The sequence below is a fragment of the Lissotriton helveticus genome, chromosome 6 (genome assembly GCF_964261635.1).
Source record: "Lissotriton helveticus chromosome 6, aLisHel1.1, whole genome shotgun sequence".
In the NCBI taxonomy this organism is placed as follows: domain Eukaryota; kingdom Metazoa; phylum Chordata; class Amphibia; order Caudata; family Salamandridae; genus Lissotriton; species Lissotriton helveticus.
Genome location: NC_136067.1, coordinates 827,346,826 through 827,367,317, shown reverse-complemented (window position 1 = coordinate 827,367,317; position 20,492 = coordinate 827,346,826). Strand labels below are relative to the sequence as shown.

Sequence of the window (20,492 nt, the reverse complement as noted above, 5' to 3'; positions counted from 1 at the left end):
TTTCTGGATTCATTTCCAGAACAAGAAGCTGAGCAGCCCCTTTTAAAATTATGGTGGCCTTGTGGTGGTGAAGCCATGGTGGTATGACCTGCTGTGATAGCAGGATGATCATTTTCATGGGAGATTATTTAAAAATATATTTAAATATTCTACCCACAAGTTTTCGGCCAGCAGAATAGACTTGAATCGGATTTAGACTAGCCAAATCAGAATATGCTCTTTAGTTTAACAAGGATGTGGGTCACAAAAATAATCATTCACACATAAATATTGCTTATAAAATATCTATTTTGGAGGAAAATAGAGAACTGCTGATGGTTACCTTTAGTCGCTTATATACAAATCAGTCAGTAGACAGAGAACAAGCAAGCACTTTGGGCACCCGTGGCGGTCCCTGTGTCTGCCGCCCCGCTGCGGCCATATAAAGGGGGGGGGGGTCAGATGACTCCCCGAGTCCAGCAGGTAAGAGCGGGGGGAGGCTGCCGTCCGCAAAACTCAAGCCTCCCGGGGCATTACCGTCTTACACAGGGTGGACAAAGGCAACCCTTAAAAGCCAATGAAACAGCAGTAACGTCTGGAACATAAAAGTAAAGTCCACATTTGTAAAGCGCACAATCACCCGTAAGGGTCTCTAGGCGCTGGGGGCCGTCGGGAAGATTAAGCGAGCTATTGCCCAGAGTCACATGGTGCTGGGCTAACCTGCCGCCGGAGCCGGGGATCGAACCGTGGTCCCCAGATTCCAGCGTCAGTCGCCCTGGCCGCGGCGCCACACCTCTCCCTCTAACATCAATACTATTGCTGTCTGAAGTCAACTGTTCAGGAAATAAATACTCAACACCGAGTAACCTATGTGGAAACCATTTCGTCTGCCTGCCCCCGGCAATGTTCTTCAATTAAGACAGATATTTTAAGTATTGTTTTTTTTTTAATACTTCTCTTGAGACCTCCAGTATGGGTATTAACAGATACAAACTGGACAAAGTGCATGCAACCAAAGGGCGCAATCCTATCACACCCAGTAAGTGGGCAATTAGTAAAAGCTCCTAGTTTCATGAAGCTCACTGCTGTGGAATCATTAGTAATGATTTGCATGTTCTCCTCTCAAGTGATCTGTCGAAAGGCTGCATACGGCTGCTACCTGAGGAACACCACTTTTTAAATACAGAGCATGGTATGCTATGAACTGTGCTGCTCCCATCTCCAAAATGGCAGAGGTGTATACGAGATGGAGTTAGTGATGTCCAGAATCTCAAAACCTTATCATTCACATATTAGGTTTTCATCCTTTGTTCTATACAAGTTTAGTGTTGCTTGTATTTGTGTGCTTCTATTATTAGTAGCTAAAACATGTATGGTTAAATGTTTGAACCAATCTCAGCTACTGGTAATTAATTGTCCCGCAACCCAACCAAACATTATTTTGCACAATGTCACCTGAGTTTAGACGAAGAAATATGCCAATCAGTCTTCTCCCTACTCCAATGGGAACAGTCCAGCTGGAACTGCCAAGCCAAGTCCTCCCTGAACCAGAACATAAGCAACCCAAGTCTGGTTTCACCCTAGTCGGGGCCCACCAGCCAGGTATCAATACTGAGTAATCAGTCTGTATGATGCTCAAATTGTTCGGTCCAGTCATGGCTTTGAGAATGTTTAGTATGGAGGATTATGGGAGATGTAGGCTGTCTTTAATGCGAGTGGATGATTTGATAGTATAACGAGGGGGGCGGGTCCGAGAAATTAGTGAGGGAGTTTTCCATTTAAATAACGGAAAAACAGCTGAAGTTAACGCTTCCAGTACCACGAGAGTAAAGGCAGACATCATGTTTGGCAGGTACGCATAGAGTGAAACATTGAGAAAATGGGAAGGAAATAACGAAGGACACGAAGGTACAGAGAAATCACAGTGAGGAAAGTCAAGATCAGGTTGCAAGGCAATAGGACGACAAAAGTGGTGGGAATAGAGGAAAAGAGTAGATGTCGAGGTATGTGAGACAGAGAGGCGTTTAGACCCGCTGCGAGTGAAGAATGTTGTAAGACCATCGGTGGAATGTAATTTAGTTGAGAGGAACCGGGCATTTGAATATATTAACACTGTTAGAATAGACGAGTATTGTGAGGGACGAATAGTATTCCCATTAGCAAGCAAACTGTATTGAAGTGAAAGTAATTTTTTGAAATTAATTTCTTTGAAAATACTGAAAAGCAAGTGATTGTAAACGTATGTTCTATTGTTTGTTTGTTGACAGTTTTCCCTGACGAATGACCAATGTATGGGTCCGAAATGCATTGGATAAGAAATAAACTGCTCAAAAAGAAAACTATGCTTCAGTACGTGTTTTGGGGAGAGAGGTTCTTTTGGCCCACCGAAGCATGATAAACTTGGTAAATTTGCATTTCCTTGCTTGGGGATGAATTAAGGAGGACAATTAAACGGGAACAAGGAATAAAATGGAGAAACAAAGATGGGTTTAAAAATGAAGAAAAGTAAAATACAGAAGAAGAAAATGATGCAAATGCAAAGTGAATAAAGGCGGTCGCCACTGGAGTGGGGCTAAAACTGAATCCCCACATTCTGGATGTTCATGTTCGTCACATGCTGTGTGGGCTTGGCATGTCTAGCAGTGAGTACGCCGCATGATAAGATTATGTGAATAATAGTGTTAAAAAACTTTTGGCTGAAAGACAGGTGTGCAACCCATAACTATGTTAAAACACTGTGCAGGGGCCCCACTTCTGTAGTTTTGAGAAAACAAGGGTACCCCGTAAAGCGAACCTGGGGTTAAGTATTTATGGTAAATACAGTGGTTCAGGGTTGGCCTGAAAAAGGTCCAGTGACACAAGGTCAAACATTATTTAGTCAAATGAACAAATCGGTTGTGGGAGCAAGCTTCATAGGGCAACAGATGAATATTTAATCATAGTATGCATATTCATAGTTACAGGCGCTCACATAAGTGACAAGGTTGCGTAATGTGACTGAGTGAAAGTGACAATACACGACATATCACACAAAACAAACATTGAAATCCAGGACAGTATGTACAAGTGGAGGGATTTCCAACAGGGGGTCGACGGCGTATCGATCTTTTGTAATTTTAGATCATCATCAGGACTGTGTGAGCATTTAATTCTATAGTGGGAATCTTGGTCTTGCTTCGGTATTGGTACTGATGGCAAAGGAATTAGAGCAGGATAAACTTAGCAGATTAAGTGGTTCTGGACTTTCAGGGGCCAGAGTCTGGCTTCAAGAGAAGTAGGGGTATGAAGGGCAGTTCTTCGGAGTCGGTATATTAAATTGGTGTAGTACGACCTAGAGCCCAAGTGATGCTCTAAAATTAGCTCAATTGGAAGGGGAACCAAAAATATTCTTGTGTGTATATTCTGGATTTATCAATTTTAATGCTAGCCAGTGTCTACTGAATTGGTCCCAAGGGGTGGGCCAAGGAGGGAAGCGACATCTTAATTGGTTACGTGACCCTCATGGAACATAGGAGATCAGGCCAGGTTATAAATCCCTGGTACCAGCGTCTCAATCGACCTCGCGGCTATTCTCCCTGCTTCAACTCCAGGCACACTTCTGGGCATACCCGTCCCACTTACCAGTGGTTGATATTAATTCAAGATTCCGATCCTTTGGTTTTTTGTATACTCTAGTGCGTTTCTGTAAGTAGGACGGGTATGCCCAGAAGTATTGATGCTACAATATTAAATATCAGAAAGGACATTTTGAACAACCCTGAGAAGTCAGAGTAGCCAGCACCCTGGCAAGATCGCTCAGTGTATAAACGACTGTTGCTAAATGTACAGTAGCATCTCGATCATGAGAACACATTCCAGCAAAGTTAACTATGCCTTCCATCTTTACATGGTTAGTAAATTAAATTAATCTGTACAGAGAGCATTTAAAGGTCTAGCATACAGGCCCCCAATCAGGTAAGGTAAATAGAAAGATATGCAGTTCCTAATGGAAAGAAAGAGAAAAAGGCGGTCAGGGAAACCTGAGGTGTTGGATAAGGGGATCTGATCCATCAGGAGTAAGGGCCCCCACACACCCAGATGAACAAGTTACTTACCTTCGGTAACGATATATCTGTAAGAAACAGTAGTTAGTATTAGATTCCTTACCTTAGAATAGAATATCCCCAGGCGTCAGTCTGGATCCGGAAACTTTTGCGTAGCAGTACCCCTGCGCGTCGGTAGGCGTCGTCTGCAGGCGTCCCCTGCGGCTCCGCGTCGTCGGCGTCGTGCGCCGTGATGACGTCGCTGGAGTATATAGACGCCGCCTCCGCGCGCTGACGTCAGTTCTTTGCACACAGCTTTTCCGCGCCAGAACACGCAGAGCCATGTGAGAACCAACACTGGTGCCATTTGAAACTAGGGCCCTGAAAGGGATGTCCCTAACCCTAGGTATCAGTTCGCAGAACGGGGAGGATGGGCGGGGCGGTAAGGAATCTAATACTAACTACTGTTTCTTACAGATATATCGTTACCGAAGGTAAGTAACTTGTTCATCTGAAAGAAACAGGTTAGTATTAGATTCCTTACCTTAGAATAGATACCCCAGCAATACCAACCCCGGTGGTGGGTCTGCGAACCAATACAACCTACACCAGAAAGTCCTGGAGGACCGAACGGCCAAAGAAGCCATCCCTCCGGACTTGACTGTCCAGGCAGTAGTGCCTCGCAAAGGTGTGCAGCGAGGCCCACGTGGCCGCCTGGCAAATGTCCTGCAAAGGGACTCCCCGGCCCAGGGCAGTAGTAGCCGCCGTGGCCCGAGTGGAATGGGCCCGCAGCCCAACAGGAGGCTCCTTCCGAGCCAAAGAGTAGCATGCTTTGATGCACAGGACGACCCACCGAGAGATGGTCCGTTTCTGTACCGCCCTTCCCTTCTTCTCACCCACGTAGCCAACAAACAGTTGGTCATCCACCCGGAACTGGCGTGTGCGATCCATATAGAATGAAAGCGCACGTTTTGGGTCCAGACGATGGAGCCGCTCTTCATCCTTTGAAGGATGCGGAGGCGGGAAGAAGGAGGGCAAGGTGATGGACTGCCCAATGTGAAAAGCAGAGACTACCTTGGGCAGGAAAGAAGGTCTGGTCCGAAGAACCACCTTATCAGGATGAACAGACAAGAAAGGAGGTTGAACAGAAAGAGCCTGGAGCTCACTCACTCTCCTGGCAGAGGTGATGGCTACCAGGAAGGCCGTTTTTAAGGTGAGAAGACGGAGAGGACAGGAATGAAGGGGCTCAAAGGGAGCGCACATCAGGAAAGTCAAAACCAGGTTCAAGTCCCACTGAGGCATCACGAACGGAGCTGGAGGATACATGTGCGTGATGCCCTTCAAGAATCTTAACACAATAGGGGACTTGAACAAAGATGGCTGATCAGGTAGCCTCAAGAAGGCGGAAAGGGCAGAAAGATAGCCCTTGATAGTGCCCAGAGCAGAGCCCTGCTGGGCAAGGGAAAGGAGGAAGAGGAGAACCTCAGATAGAGGGGCAGAAAGGGGATCCACAGCCTTTGCTGTGCACCATGCCACAAATCTGTTCCACCGGCAGGCGTATACCGACTTTGTGGAGGGACGCCTGGCTGCCAGAATGACATCACAGACTTCAGGAGGCAAGTCAAATGGCCTCAACTGTCGCCGCTCAATCTCCACGCATGGAGGTGGAGACTGGACAGGTTCGGGTGGAGGACCGTCCCCTGCTGCTGCGACAGAAGGTCCTCCTGAAGGGGCAGGCGGATCGAGGGACCGACTGTCATGCTGAGTAGCTCGGGATACCAGTACCTTCGAGCCCAGTCCGGAGCCACAAGGATAACTTGGGCCCGGTCGCGCCTGATCTTCTTCAGCACTCTGGGCAGAAGTGGTATAGGCGGAAAGGCGTACAACAGACCGCAACTCCACTCGCGCCGAAAGGCGTCGCCGAGCGAGTGCCGTCTTGGAAACTCCAACGCGCAGAACTGATGACATTGCGCGTTCTCTTCTGTGGCGAATAGATCTAACCAAGGCTCTCCCCATTGCTGAAAGAGGCCTCTCGCCACATCCGAGTTCAGACGCCATTCGTGATCCACCGAGCACCGACGGCTGAGTTCGTCCGCCCTGGCGTTCAGAGAACCTGCCAGGTGTTGAACCGTCAGAGTCACGCCCTGACGTTCCAGCCATTGCCAGAGGCGCAGAGCCTCTTGGCAAAGGGTCCACGACCCCACACCGCCCTGTTTGTTGCAGTACCACATGGCGGTGGTGTTGTCCGTGAACACCTGCACTACACTCCCGTTGACAAAGGGGAGGAATGCCTTCAGTGCCAGGCGAATCGCCCGCAGCTCCAACATGTTGATATGGAGCCGGGACTCCGCCGGAGACCAGAGGCCTCTGATCTCCGCCTCTCCCAAGTGGCCACCCCAGCCTTGGAGGGACGCGTCCGTCACAACCACGTGCTCCGGCTGGGAAAGGGAGAGGGATCTGCCCCTGACCCAATCGCGGTCTGTAAGCCACCACTGCAACTGTCTCGCAGTGCCCTCCGAGATCAGGACATGGTCGGATAGGTTGCCCTGATGCTGGGCCCACTGAAACTTCAGGTCCCACTGCAGAGCCCGCATCCGCCATCTGGCGTGATGCACCAGAAGGATGCAGGAGGCCATCAGCCCCAGAAGCCGCAGCGTCAACCTGACCGAAACCCGGGATAACGGCTGAAAGATGGGAATCAGAGCCTGAATATCCCGGACCCGCCGTTCCGGGGGATAAACCCGAAACTGCGCCGAGTCGAGAACCGCTCCGATGAAAAGGAGCTTTTGAGAGGGACACAGGTGTGATTTCGGCACATTGATGGAAAACCCCAACTCGTGCAGGAGGTCTGCCGTCATCTGAAGGTGGTGGACGACTGTCTGGGGCGAGCCCGCCTTCAACAGCCAGTCGTCGAGGTAGGGGAAGACTGAAACCCCTAACCGGCGCAGATGAGCTGCGACCACCGCCATCACTTTCGTGAACACCCGTGGGGCGCTGGTAAGGCCGAATGGGAGCACGATAAACTGAAAATGCTCGTGGCCTACCGTGAACCGCAGGTAACGCCGGTGGGCCGGCAGGACGGGAATGTGAAAGTACGCATCCTGCAAGTCCAACGCTACCATCCAGTCTTGTGGGTCTAGAGCAGCCAAGACCTGAGCCAAAGTCAACATCTTGAACTTCTCCTTCCGGAGGAAGCCGTTGACGTTCCGTAGATCCAAGATAGGACGCAGGCCTCCCTTGTCCTTCTTGGGTACCAGAAAGTAGTGGGAGTAGCAACCACACCCTACTTCTGGCCCAGGAACGCGCTCGATGGCCCCCTTGGCCAAGAGGGCCGTAACTTCCTCCTGCAGAAGTGTCAAGTGGTCCCCCGACACACGGTGGTTCTGCGGTGGCATGGCTGGAGGAGTGGACTCGAAGGGGAGGGCATAGCCCCTTCGGACAAGCTGCAGCACCCACCTGTCCGATGTTATCGCGCGCCAGCGGGAGTGGTGATGGCGAACCCTGCCACCCACTGGCGTCACGTGAGCCCGAAAGCTCGGACTAGGAAGGCTTGGATGCCGCAGCGGAGGGAGGCGTGGACTGACCACGACGCTGGCCTCTACCGCCACCACGGCGGAAACCACGGGCGCCACCGCGCTGGGGAGCGCTCTGCGCCGCGTGGCTGGCAGCACGTGTGGGACCTCCTCTCCCTTGGCCACGAAAGGGCCGAAACGAACCCGTCTGCTGGCGCTGGGTCTGGGTCGAGAGACCCAAGGACTTGGCCGTGACCCTGGAGTCCTTGAAGCGCTCCAGCGCGTGGTCCGCTTTGTCACCAAATAGGCGACTGCCATCAAATGGCATGTCCATAAGCGTATTTTGGACGTCTGGTGAGAAGTTGGCAGATCTCAGCCAGGCATGGCGACGAATCGCCACCGTAGTGGACATGGCCCGTCCCAGTGAGTCCGTGGTGTCCAGACCACAACGGATCGAGTACCGCGCCGCATCCCGGCCTTCAACAAAGGCCCGGGTGAGCTTGTCCCGCACTTCCTGGGGGCATTGCGGCAAACACTCCTCGACCGTATCCCACAGGGAGTGGGTGTAGCGGCCCAAGAGGCACGCGGTGTTACAAGACCGCAGCCCAGCACTCAAAGAGGAAAACACTTTCTTTCCAAATTGGTCGTACCTCTTTGATTCCCGGTCGGGCGGAGCCGACGGAAATGCGGACTGCGAAGTGGAGGCCTGGATCACCAGACTCTCCGGGGAGGGATGGGTGGACAGGAAGGCAGGGTCGTCCGCGCAGGGACGGTGACGCCTGGCAACGTTCCGGTCAACCGGCGCACCAGAGGCGGGCCTGGACCAGGTGCCCAGAAGGACATCCGTCAGGGCCTCATTAAACGGCAGCAGAGGCTCCTGGGGGCATGACTGCGGTTTAAAAACTTCCGTCAGGATATTCGGTTTGACCTTCGCGACGGGGAGCTCAAGGTGTAAGGCCTTGGCAGCCCTCATCAGGACCACCGAATAGGCAGCACCCGCCTCGGACGCCACAGGGGACGGAGAGACAAACCCAGGGTTGGGCGACTCGTCCAGGCCACTGGCATCACCCAGATCACCTACCCAGTCCACATCGTACTGGCAGGCACGGGACAGAGGGTCCTCAGACCCCTCCCAACCCTCTCCATACTCCTCCTCGTCATACCCATATTCTGGGTCGACGATATAGACATCGGGGTCAACGGGCCCCATCGGCGTCGGGTCCGGCGTCGGCCGACGCCGGTCCGGCTCCGAGTCCGGAGTCGGGGAGGAAAGGGGGGTGGCGCCGCGCGGCGTCGGTGCCGGGGACCCGACGCCGGCCGGAGCCGACGGCGGAGTCGCTGCACCACGCGGGGGCGGTACCACGGGCTGGCCCACAGGAACCGACGCCGGAGAGGCCGGGAGACCAGCCGGCGACGAACCAGAGGGAACCAGCGGCGCCGGGGCCGGAGCCACCGGCGGCGCCGGGGCAGGAGCACCCGAACCGCTCGGGCCCCCAGACGGGACCGACGGGCCCGCAGGCGCCGAAGGCCCCGCCGGAGAAGACCTCGCCCTCATAGCAATGAGGAAGGCCTCGATCTCCTCACGCGACGCGCCTTCCCCAGGGACCGACAGGTGTGGGGTAGACGGCGTCGGCGACCCATGCGGGACCGCGGGGGTGGGGTCACCCGAGCCCCCGGCCGCAGCACGCGGGCGTCGGGGGGAGTCGGGGGTGCGATGGCGACGCCCCGACTTCTTGTGCTTACCTGACGAGCCGGAGGAATGGTGGCGACTCCCGGAGCGCCCATGGCGGCTCCGCGACCGCTCCCTCGACCGCTCCCTCGACCTCCGACCGGACCGGGACCGCTCTCGACGCGGGGCCGACAACCGGAGTTCGAGAAGCTTGCGGGACCGCTCCCGCCTAGCTTTTCCAGTCAAGGCCCGACAGTCGACGCAGGACTCCACGTCGTGGTCCGCGCCCAGACACCGGAGGCAGAGTCGATGGTGGTCGGTGACCGACATCATGCGGTCGCACTCGTCACAACTCTTGAAACCGGGCATCCTACCGGCACCGTAAGATCAATCAGTTAACAAAAAACTTGGTCAAAAGACCGGAGTACTGCTCTTCGGATCTGCGCTAACTGGCGCGGAAAAAAGAAGAACTGACGTCAGCGCGCGGAGGCGGCGTCTATATACTCCAGCGACGTCATCACGGCGCACGACGCCGACGACGCGGAGCCGCAGGGGACGCCTGCAGACGACGCCTACCGACGCGCAGGGGTACTGCTACGCAAAAGTTTCCGGATCCAGACTGACGCCTGGGGATATTCTATTCTAAGGTAAGGAATCTAATACTAACCTGTTTCTTTCAGATGGGTGTCATGCTTCATCATCATCATCAGGCAGCTCCTCATTGGGCCATCACTGCAATGCCCAACGGGCCCCGTAGGGAGGCTCTTTGTCAGAGTCCTTTTGAATATTCGGCGGATGAGAATGTGAGGTACAGTGTAAATGGGATGAAGTGAGTAGTCTGGTGTAACACAAGTTAAAAATAACTAAGGGAAACCCAAAAACCAATTTAATATCTGGGTTCCTCTGTTATGAATAAAGACAAAGATTGGCTAGAGATGGATACGTGAAGGTCAAAATGTTTCTTGCCTATTGAATATCAAAGAAATGATCACAGCAATTTATCGGGACCAGGATACTGGGCTACTCAAAAGTGTGTCTGTAATGAGTGCCAGATATTAGGACCTGTAGCCAAAATGAATAACAGGGGTGTAAAGTATATCTTCTGAGTTAATAGACCAACCTATAAAGGAATGAAACAACCAAAGAACATATGCTCATGAGAATGCTATATCTCTCATGCTCCGCATGCTGAGTGCACCTCCATCCAAGAGGTATACATAGGAGTTGACCACAAGAAAAAAGTCGGTCAAAAGAACATAGTCAAACAAAGAGACAAACGCAATTGAAGGACGAGTGTTACCCAGCAACCAGAAAATTAAGATGACAGCACCAATGCGCAGTATACGGACACATGTCAGAAAGATAGACCAACAGGGCTTACCATGGGTTGTGTGGGCGGGGGAAGAACTACTACACCCCAACAATGGGTAGCAGAGGGACATACATTGGCATCATGCCACCTATTTTCTATTTCTATTTCTATTTAACCCATTTGTAAAGCGCACGTAGACCAAGGTTTCATGGCGCTGATCAGAGTAGGGTGTGGACGGAGACTAATTCACTTTAGTTCATTCATGTGCCTGTGTAAACAGCCAAGTCTTAAGTTGTCTTCTGAGCTGAAGTAGCTCAGAGCAGGAACGGATCTCAAATGGCAACGTGTTCCAAAGTTGAGGCGCCAGGAATCCAAAGCGACGGCCACCATATCGCTTTTTCTTAAACCTGGCGCTCACTAACAGGTTTTGATGTTTGGAACGGAGATCACGAATGGGGATGTGCCTAATTATCAGATCGTTGATGAAAATGGGACTGTAGCAGTTCAGGGACTTAAATGTTAAGCAGGCAGTTTTGAAGGTTGACCGTTGAAGCAATGGGAGCCAATGTAGTTGTTTTAGTAGGGGTTTGGCCGATTGCCATTTGGGTAGTTGGTAGATCAATCTCGCGGCCTTGTTCTGTACCAGCTGGAGCCTCTTTATCTGATACAGGGGAAGACCCAGGTAGATGGAATTAGCATAGTCCAGGTGAGACAGGACAAGTCCTATCACAACCTGGATCAGTGCTGCCTGGGTGAGGAGATGGTGGATCTTCTGAATCTTACGTAACTGGAAGAAACACTTCGATACCACTGAACCCACTTGGGTGTTTAGCGAAAGATCGCGATCGATGTTAACCCCTAAACTTTTTACAGCAGAGGCCGGTTTGGGCAGAGGACCAAGTTCTGTGGGCCAATAGTGGGGGCCCCAGTGAATGCAGCTATCTCCTATCAATAACACCTCCGTTTTCCCGGGGTTTAGTTTCAACTGGTTATGGTCCATCCAGTGACGGATGAATACCATAGTTTCCTGGAAATCGGTGATGGACTTAGTGGAGTTATCAATAGTAAAAGACAGCTGCAGATCATCCGCATAGTTAAATGTGGATACTTGCCTCTGTTTTAGAGCTTTGATTAAGGGGAGGAGGTACAGGTTGAATAGATGTGGGGACAGGGAGGATCCCTGTGGGACTCCGCAGGTGGTATTCAGCCTGGGGGCAGTGAAGGTGGATAAATGAACTGCCTGCGTACGATCCTCCAAAAAGGAAGTGATCCATTTCAGGGCAGTGCCCTGAAAGCCTGCCCGTCTGACACGGTCCACCAAGATGGTATGGTCCACCGTGTCGAACGCGGCAGAAAGGACAAAGACTGTGGGCATTTACAATTATTTTTTTTAAACACAGGAACACACTGTAATGCCAAATGTGGATCACAGCAGCAGAGTAATATTCACTGTGTAGACCGCACGTCTAGCTGATGACCTACTCTTAGCTCCGCTGCCACAAAGGCAACTGTCTCGTGGATCGGGCGACGTTTTTGAGGCCCGAACGTCAGTTCCGAATTGAGGGCAGGTGCCTCCATACGGATGCAACTAAAGTGAAAGCAAGTTGCTAAAGCGTCCGTCTCAGGTGCGGGCGCCATGTTGTATGAAGCGAGGAGTGCAGAAGTAGCACTCGGGGTGCTGGGTCAAGTACAGACAAATCCACAGAGGTACTTATGCAGTCAAGTCTGGATGCTTACAGGCTTTCTTTCAGACTGGTTATTTCCTGACAAAGTGTTAGAGGTCTTCATCAAGACTGCTTATTCCATTAGGTGGAACATTTCTTTTCTAACTGATGTTCTGTGTGATATTGGTCTCTTATCTCTTCCCCCATTCCAGAATTGCTAGAATTTGCTGCTTCCCAGGTAGGGACAGGTTTGGATATAGCTACTGCTTGCAAGGATAATTTCTAGATCAATTTTTGCAAGGAAAAAAGTCCTATATTTCCAGCAACTTACTGAAGAGCAAGACAAAGGTTCGTCAAATGCTCTATTAGAAATTCAAACTAACAAGCCAGAACAGTTGGTTTTTACATGTTTCTATCACTTGTGTGTGTTAATTTAGTCCATGTATGGTTGAATTAATAAGTAAACATTATTTCACACTGTATTCTAAAGATCCCAACCCTGACCAGTTTTAAAGGTTCCATTGCCCTTCCCTCAAAATGACAAAAAATAATGGTATGGTACCAAATTAATAATTTTACTCGTTTAGGAAAGGAATTATAACTGGCTCCTGTAATAGGATGGTTTGTAAAATGGTCACCGTGAACCTCTATTTACACCTTACATATTTTTAGAAATGGCTGGAGCCAACAGGCCAAGCATCAGCAATCTGAAAATCCACTGCGATAGGTAGAAAACTTGTTTCATGACATGGACCGGACATAATGTGTCTACTCACTTTATAGCTCTGAAAGTCAAAGAGGCAAACCTCTCTCCTACTTCTTGGGCTTCTTTTTTCCTGTCAAAATACTCCAGTTAAAACATAGGCTCTTGAGCCACAGTAATAGGTGCAATGAACACACTCAGGAACTTCCCTTTCTTCAAAGATGAACTGGCCCATATGTCATAAGGAAAGAGGAAAGTCTGAGGTCATGCTCAAAGATCACATTCTCTCTCTTTCTCGTGACCTAGATTTCGACCTAGGACGATAATGAAGAGTGCACCGAGAGGAGCGTTTTAATGAGGAGTGCCGAGGACGATGTCTCGAAGGTGTTCGTGCTCTCGATCTATGGTGAGACCTGGACTGAGGAAACCTTGATCTTCGAAGGGGAACCAAAAAGCCTTGCTGGAACATCCAAAAGGTATCTGTCTGAGAAAGATGAGGCGGCAATATACATGGAAAAGGTGCTGAAGGAGCTAGTGGAGGAGAGTCCGGAAGAAGGATAGGAGACTATGGGGAGAATGCCCTGGAATATTCAGAGTCAGAAGTGGATGGTAATCTTTTTGATATAGACTTTGACTCACAGGTCTGGAATGCATTGGCATGGACAGACTTTTCACGTCGAGTTTCCTCTATGTCTCGACGTCAAACCTCTTCCTGTGTCTCTATGTCATGGAATCCTTCGATGTCGACATCCTGTCTCTCAATGTCGAATATCGTCTCCATTTCAACACTGACCAAGCTCTCGACAGCGAGCAAGTAGGTACTGTACCTTGTCTCACTGTTTATTTCCTCGACGTTGACATGGAACAATATCGTTTTTGAAGATGTGCTCTCTTTATAAATCTTCCTCTCCTAGAGTGCTAAGAGGAAGGTGGAAGAGCCTTGCTCAAGTAACGTCCAACCTTCAGAATGTGCTTTCTGATGTCTATGCCGTCTGATGTCTGTGCCACTCTTCTGTTCCATGATGGCGAATCTTCTCCCTGTCACTCAGGGCATGACTAGAAAAGGTCCTGCAGTGTTGACATCTGTCAGGGATGTGGCTGTGAGGAAGGCAGATGATGTATACATCACGAGGATTTGATTTGGCCTTCTTTCTGCCACAGGCAGGGCATTTGTCAAATAAAAATGGCATTTTATTTAACTAGACAAATAAATATTTTCCCTGTCAGAAAATGACAAACACTGGGAATGTTGAAACGTATCAAATAAAGGTGTTGACAAAACATTGAGAAGTTTTTGAAGAAAAAAGTAAAAAAAAGGTCAAGCTCAGTGCTCCAAGATCCTGTCACCAGGAGTCGGAAAAAACAGTACTGAGGTAACTGAACCCTACTGGGCATGATGGGATACTGGTGGGATGTGAGCCGAGGCACAGACTCGCTTTACATATCTGCATGCAGAGTTGCAGCCTATAAGTCTACATTGGCCTCTACCTTCTTCACCACTTTCCTTCAAAAAAAGGCTTGTGAATGAGATTTGGTAATAGAAATTACACAATTCCAGCACATTTTTCCTGGTTTTATAAATTATATAGTAACCCTTTTTTAAATGCAAATTAAAGCAATTGGCCAATACAGCCTCATTTATAGGTTGCAAAACATTTAATAACTTAAGTGCTTATCCGGGCCTTACTGAATCAGGAAGGCGAACATCTACACTTAAGAATATATATATATTGTAAAGAAGTGCTCCGTGATCCCTGCATGTGGGCGGGACTAATCAGTGCTTATAATTTCAATGGCGATTCCCCTGAGAGAGAGAAATAGGATTGCAGGTCAGAAACCATTCCTTTCCAGCTGTCATGATTACAGTGGCACAGAAATGGGAACTAAAGTATTAAAGGGCATTGCTTCTAATCCACAGTTGTTGTTGTTTCTGGCCTGCAATGCCATGAGACACAATAAGTGTCACCAACTGTTGTGGCAGCTTGCTGATCTCAAAGGTACCAGCCTACATTTGGGATATTTCAAACAATTGACACCAATACATTACCTACAGCTTTATTCTTAAGAGTCCTTATTTTGCAAATTATTTTGTAACTTATTCAGAGGCTACAAAAGGGACTTCTGCTTGGTACTATGCCAACACAACACACACCCTCCCACTTTGGAGAATCTAAGGATGTAAAGGTTTTGGCTCGTCACATTTGATCCTGCACTACTTTGTGTAAAAAAAAAAGGAAAAAGCAAGAAACCAAGTGGTTGTACTTTGCCTAGGATGACTATTGTTGTATTAAATATATATTGATGCTTCTCGCCAGGCTTTTATCAGCTGTCAAAAGCCATGGTTCTTTCTGTCCTCCTATTTATAAATTCTCAATTTTGAACACCATTACATTGCGTTGACTGGCGCTGGGGGTCAACCATGTGGCGGCATTTCGGACTGTAAAGCTACACAACCTCTGGCCAATTCTGGTTCTAGTTAACCGAACTGTGAAGGTATGCCTCAGTACTATGCTGCCATTGGCATAAACATCTGATACACTGGACCTGGACTTTGTGTAGGACTTTGGAAGCACCGTCACCCCAGCCAAAGCACAGCAGTTCAACAGCTCTAAGCAAAAGCATCATACTGAAATTCTTCTTAGTCAGTTTATGGGGGTAGTTACAAGGGATCTAAAAAAAGTTAGACTTCTGGCCTCAAAAGAGATGGATGCAGTCTGACTACACGCTTAGAGGGTAATCTGCTAGCTAAATCTTATCTACTATGAGCACAACCACATCTCAAATCTTACCCACATAAGTCTCCAATATGCTGAGCGACTGGAAGGACAAGTTACTTACCTGTAATCCTAGTTCCCTTCCAGGGGTAACCTCATCAAAGTCATAAGCACTGAATATTCCCGCCCATGTGCGGGGACCCCGGAAAGAATAAAAAATTATATATGAAAAAAAACATATACATATATATATATATATATATATATATATATATATATACACACACACACACACACAAACACACAGATCTATATATGTACAAACATATATCATTTTTTCTCATACCAATGCAGCCCACATCTAGGAGGCTAAACAATGCAATAAAACACATACACTGCTTTGGCAAACATACATAATACATGTATAAAAACACATGAGGCCATGAAGCATGTGAACTCTGTTTTTAATGAGTACATCTCATGAGTAAACTGCAAAGGAAAAGCAGGCATTGTTAGCCTACAGGCTGCATTGCAAACCAGCATAGAAAATTAAAGCAATCTTCCATAAAAACTGGCACTGTGCCTTTAACCGGTCCGGTCCTCGGATGCTTGATTCCGGTCTGGGAAAGATATGGCTGTTGTAGTTCGGACTGGACTGTTCCCATGGGGCAACAGGGTCAGAGCTGATTTGCATAAAGCCATTATCTGACCCAGGGTGGTGTGGAGTGCAAAAAAACGATGGATTTGGGCCCAGATCTTTTGACTGGGGAGTGTGTGACATTGATCCACATTCAGTCCATCACTTGTTGTTTTTTGCACTGTGCCTTTAAGGCAGCCATGACCCCTAGCTTCCCATCATGCCTCAGGGGTGACAGGTCAGTTGTTGTTTGCGTAACCCTGACGATCAGGGCACCAAGATAATATTCAACAATGAAATAATCTCATTTGTCTGGGGAGGCGGGTGGGTGGCTTAGGACTTTGATGAGGATACCCCTGGAAGAGAACTAGGATTACAGGTAAGTAACTTATCCTTCTCTTCCAGGGGATCCTCATCAATAGTCATAAGCACTGAATAGAATAGCAAGCCCATCAACTACCTGCAGGCAAGTGAGAAACAGTGACTCAATAACAACCAAAAAATCAGCTGTTGAACAGATTCCTCAAGGAGGCTTGACCTACTTGAGTGTCCGCTCTAGTATATGAATCAAGACAGTTGTGGCTTGTAAATGTATGCACTGATCTCCAAGTGGCTGCTTTACAGTTCTCAGAGAGCGGTACATTATTGAGAAAAGCAGCCGTAGCTGCTTTTCCTCTCGTAGAATGAGCTTTGGGAGCGGACAAAATAGGCTTTTGTGCTAACTGGTAAGCCAATTTGATGCAGGAGACTATCCATCTGGAGATGGATCGTTCTGATGCTTGGAAACCTGTCCTGACCGAACCATTATTAATAAATAGGTGATCAGACTTTCTCAATGGCTTCGACCTGTACAGATAAAACTTCAAGACCCTTTTAAGATCCAATGAATGTAGAGCCCTCAGCTGGAGTGGAGGGGTTGGGGAAAAAAGTCGGAAGAGAAATGGTTTGATTTACATGAAAATCGGACACCACCTTCGGAAGGAAGGAAGGATGCGTTCTGAAGACTACCCTATTGAGATGGAAGACCAAATAGGGCTGTTTTGAACAGAGGGCCTGTATCTCACTCAACCTACGAGCTGAGGTGATAGCCCCCAAGACAGCTACCTTTCAATTAAGGTGTTGCAAAGTTCCTTTGTGGATAGGTTCAAAGGGTGGACCCATCAATTTTGACAGTACCAAGTTCAGCTCCCAAGGACGAGAAGTAGGTCGGACCTTGGTCGCGGGTAACCGCCTCCTCTTTTGGACAAAGCGATCCGTCCATCATCCCCTTTTGTATCGCTTTGTTCGCCCTAAGTGTGGCAGGGTATACTCAGACGTGAGTCCCTTGTTCACTTGGCCACTGGATTCAAGATAGCCTGGCTGATGAGGATTATGAATCCGAAACCGGTCCCAGGATGCTTGTTTCCGGTCCAGGGAAGACATGGCTTGGCAGTTCGGGCTGGACTGTTCCCATAAGGCACAGGGTCAGACTGATTTGCATATAGCCATGTCTGAACTGGGGTGGCTGAGTGAACTAAAGAATGGTGATGAATTAAACCCAGATCAGTTGACTGGGGGTGAGTGTTTGATTTGTTCAAACGCTCCGTCCATCATCCCCTTTTGTATCGCTTTGTTCGCCCTAAGTGTGGCAGGGTATACTCAGACGCGAGTCCCTTGTTCACTTGGCCACTGGATTCAAGATAGCCTGGCTGATGGAGATTATGAATCCGAAACCGGTCCCAGGATGCTTGTTTCCGGTCCAGGGTAGACATGGCTTGGCAGTTCGGGCTGGACTGTTCCCATAAGGCACAGGGTCAGACTGATTTGCATATAGCCATGTCTGAACTGGGGTGGCTGAGTGAACTAAAGAATGGTGATGGATTAAACCCAGATCAGTTGACTAGGGGTGAGTGTTTGATTTGTTCAAACGCTCCGTCCATCATCCCCTTTTGTATCGCTTTGTTCACCCTAAGTGTGGCAGGGTATACTCAGACGTGAGTCCCTTGTTCACTTGGCCACTGGATTCAAGATAGCCTGGCTGATGAGGATTATGAATCCGAAACCGGTCCCAGGATGCTTGTTTCCGGTCCAGGGAAGACATGGCTTGGCAGTTCGGGCTGGACTGTTCCCATAAGGCACAGGGTCAGACTGATTTGCATATAGCCATGTCTGAACTGGGGTGGCTGAGTGAACTAAAGAATGGTGATGGATTAAACCCAGATCAGTTGACCGGGGGTGAGTGTTTGATTTGTTCAAACGCTCCGTCCATCATCCCCTTTTGTATCGCTTTGTTCGCCCTAAGTGTGGCAGGGTATACTCAGACGTGAGTCCCTTGTTCACTTGGCCACTGAATTCAAGATAGTCTGGCTGATGAGGATTATGAATCCGAAACCGGTCCCAGGATGCTTGTTTCCGGTCCAGGGACGACATGGCTTGGCAGTTCGGGCTGGACTGTTCCCATAAGGCACAGGGTCAGACTGATTTGCATATAGCCATGTCTGAACTGGGGTGGCTGAGTGAACTAAAGAATGGTGATGGATTAAACCCAGATCAGTTGACTGGGGGTGAGCGTTTGATTTGTTCAAACGCTCCGTCCATCATCCCCTTTTGTATCGCTTTGTTCACCCTAAGTGTGGCAGGGTATACTCAGACGTGAGTCCCTTGTTCACTTGGCCACTGGATTCAAGATAGCCTGGCTGATGAGGATTATGAATCCGAAACCGGTCCCAGGATGCTTGTTTCCGGTCCAGGGAAGACATGGCTTGGCAGTTCGGGCTGGACTGTTCCCATAAGGCACAGGGTCAGACTGATTTGCATATAGCCATGTCTGTACTGGGGTGGCTGAGTGAACTAAAGAATGGTGATGGATTAAACCCAGATCAGTTGACTGGGGGGTGAGTGTTTGATTTGTTCAAACGCTCCGTCCATCATCCCCTTTTGTATCGCTTTGTTCGCCCTAAGTGTGGCAGGGTATACTCAGACGTGAGTCCCTTGTTCACTTGGCCACTGGATTCAAGATAGCCTGGCTGATGAGGATTATGAATCCGAAACCGGTCCCAGGATGCTTGTTTCCGGTCCAGGGAAGACATGGCTTGGCAGTTCGGGCTGGACTGTTCCCATAAGGCACAGGGTCAGACTGATTTGCATATAGCCATGTCTGAACTGGGGTGGCTGAGTGAACTAAAGAATGGTGATGGATTAAACCCAGATCAGTTGACTGGGGGTGAGTGTTTGATTTGTTCAAACGCTCCGTCCATCATCCCCTTTTGTATCGCTCCTCTTTTGGACAGGCATATGTGGATCCTCTGCTTATCCTGGAAGTGGACCCTAATGTGGCCTGGGAAAAATTGAAGGGAGCAATTCAGGTAGCCTTAGACATCATAGCCCCACTAAAAAGAGTTAGTACCCAGAAGAGGGCAGCTCCGCCCCCCTGGTATTCGGATACTCTTAGAAAGGAGAAAGCCAAGAATAGAGTTTTGGAGAGGAGATGGAGAAAGTCAAAGAGGGAGCAAGACGGATTGCTATATCGGAAATCACACAGAGATTACTTAAATAGCTGTAACAGCAAGAAGGATACACCTTGGTGTATGCATCATTAAGGCCAAAAATTCATCCAGGGAACTTTATAGCATACTCAAGGAATTTACAAACCCTAAGGTGAACAATGTGGCACCTCCCCCTACACAAGAACTATGTGAGGACTTAGCCAGGCACTTTACTAATAAGATCGACCTGATTTACCAGTCCTTTGAGACGACTATGGTGAAACAAGGAGAGGGAAATGCTCCTAAAGAACTCTTGCTGGAAGAGGTTCCCCCCATAGGTTGGACTCTTTCGCCCCTATGACCAGTGTGCAAGTTGGAGCCCTACTAAGCCGTGTAAAGTCGGGCTCACCATCTGACCCCGTGCCACCAGCAGTAATGTCAATTCTCAGCCCGATCCTAGCAGACGAACATTCGGAAATCTATAACATCTCGCTGGAAACAGGCATATTTCCAACTGAATGGAAACAAGAGTGGGTTAAGCCACTCTTAAAGAAGGCCTCGGCGGATCCATCCGAGCTGCAGAACTATAGGCCAATATCGCTCCTCCCCTGCTGTGCGAAGGTTTTTGAAACTCTAGTGAACAAAACTGTCCCAATATTTGGAACAAAACCACCTCCTGGATCCCTCCCAGTCTGGATTTCGTGCATCCCACAGTACAGAGGCTGCATTGCTTCAAGTAACAGATACATCAGGATGACACTAGACGAAGGGAGTCCTGTGATCCTCGTCCTCCTCGATCGGTCAGCGGCATTTGAC

The 20,492-nt window shown here is 49.0% G+C and overlaps 1 protein-coding gene across 1 annotated transcript in view; it reads right to left on the bottom strand.

Annotated features, from left to right (window-relative positions):
• The window catches only part of SEC63 (SEC63 protein translocation regulator), an 844,363-nt gene that overhangs the window by 63,953 nt on the left and 759,918 nt on the right, over window positions 1-20,492 (bottom strand). The gene's annotated exons all lie outside the window — the stretch shown is intronic.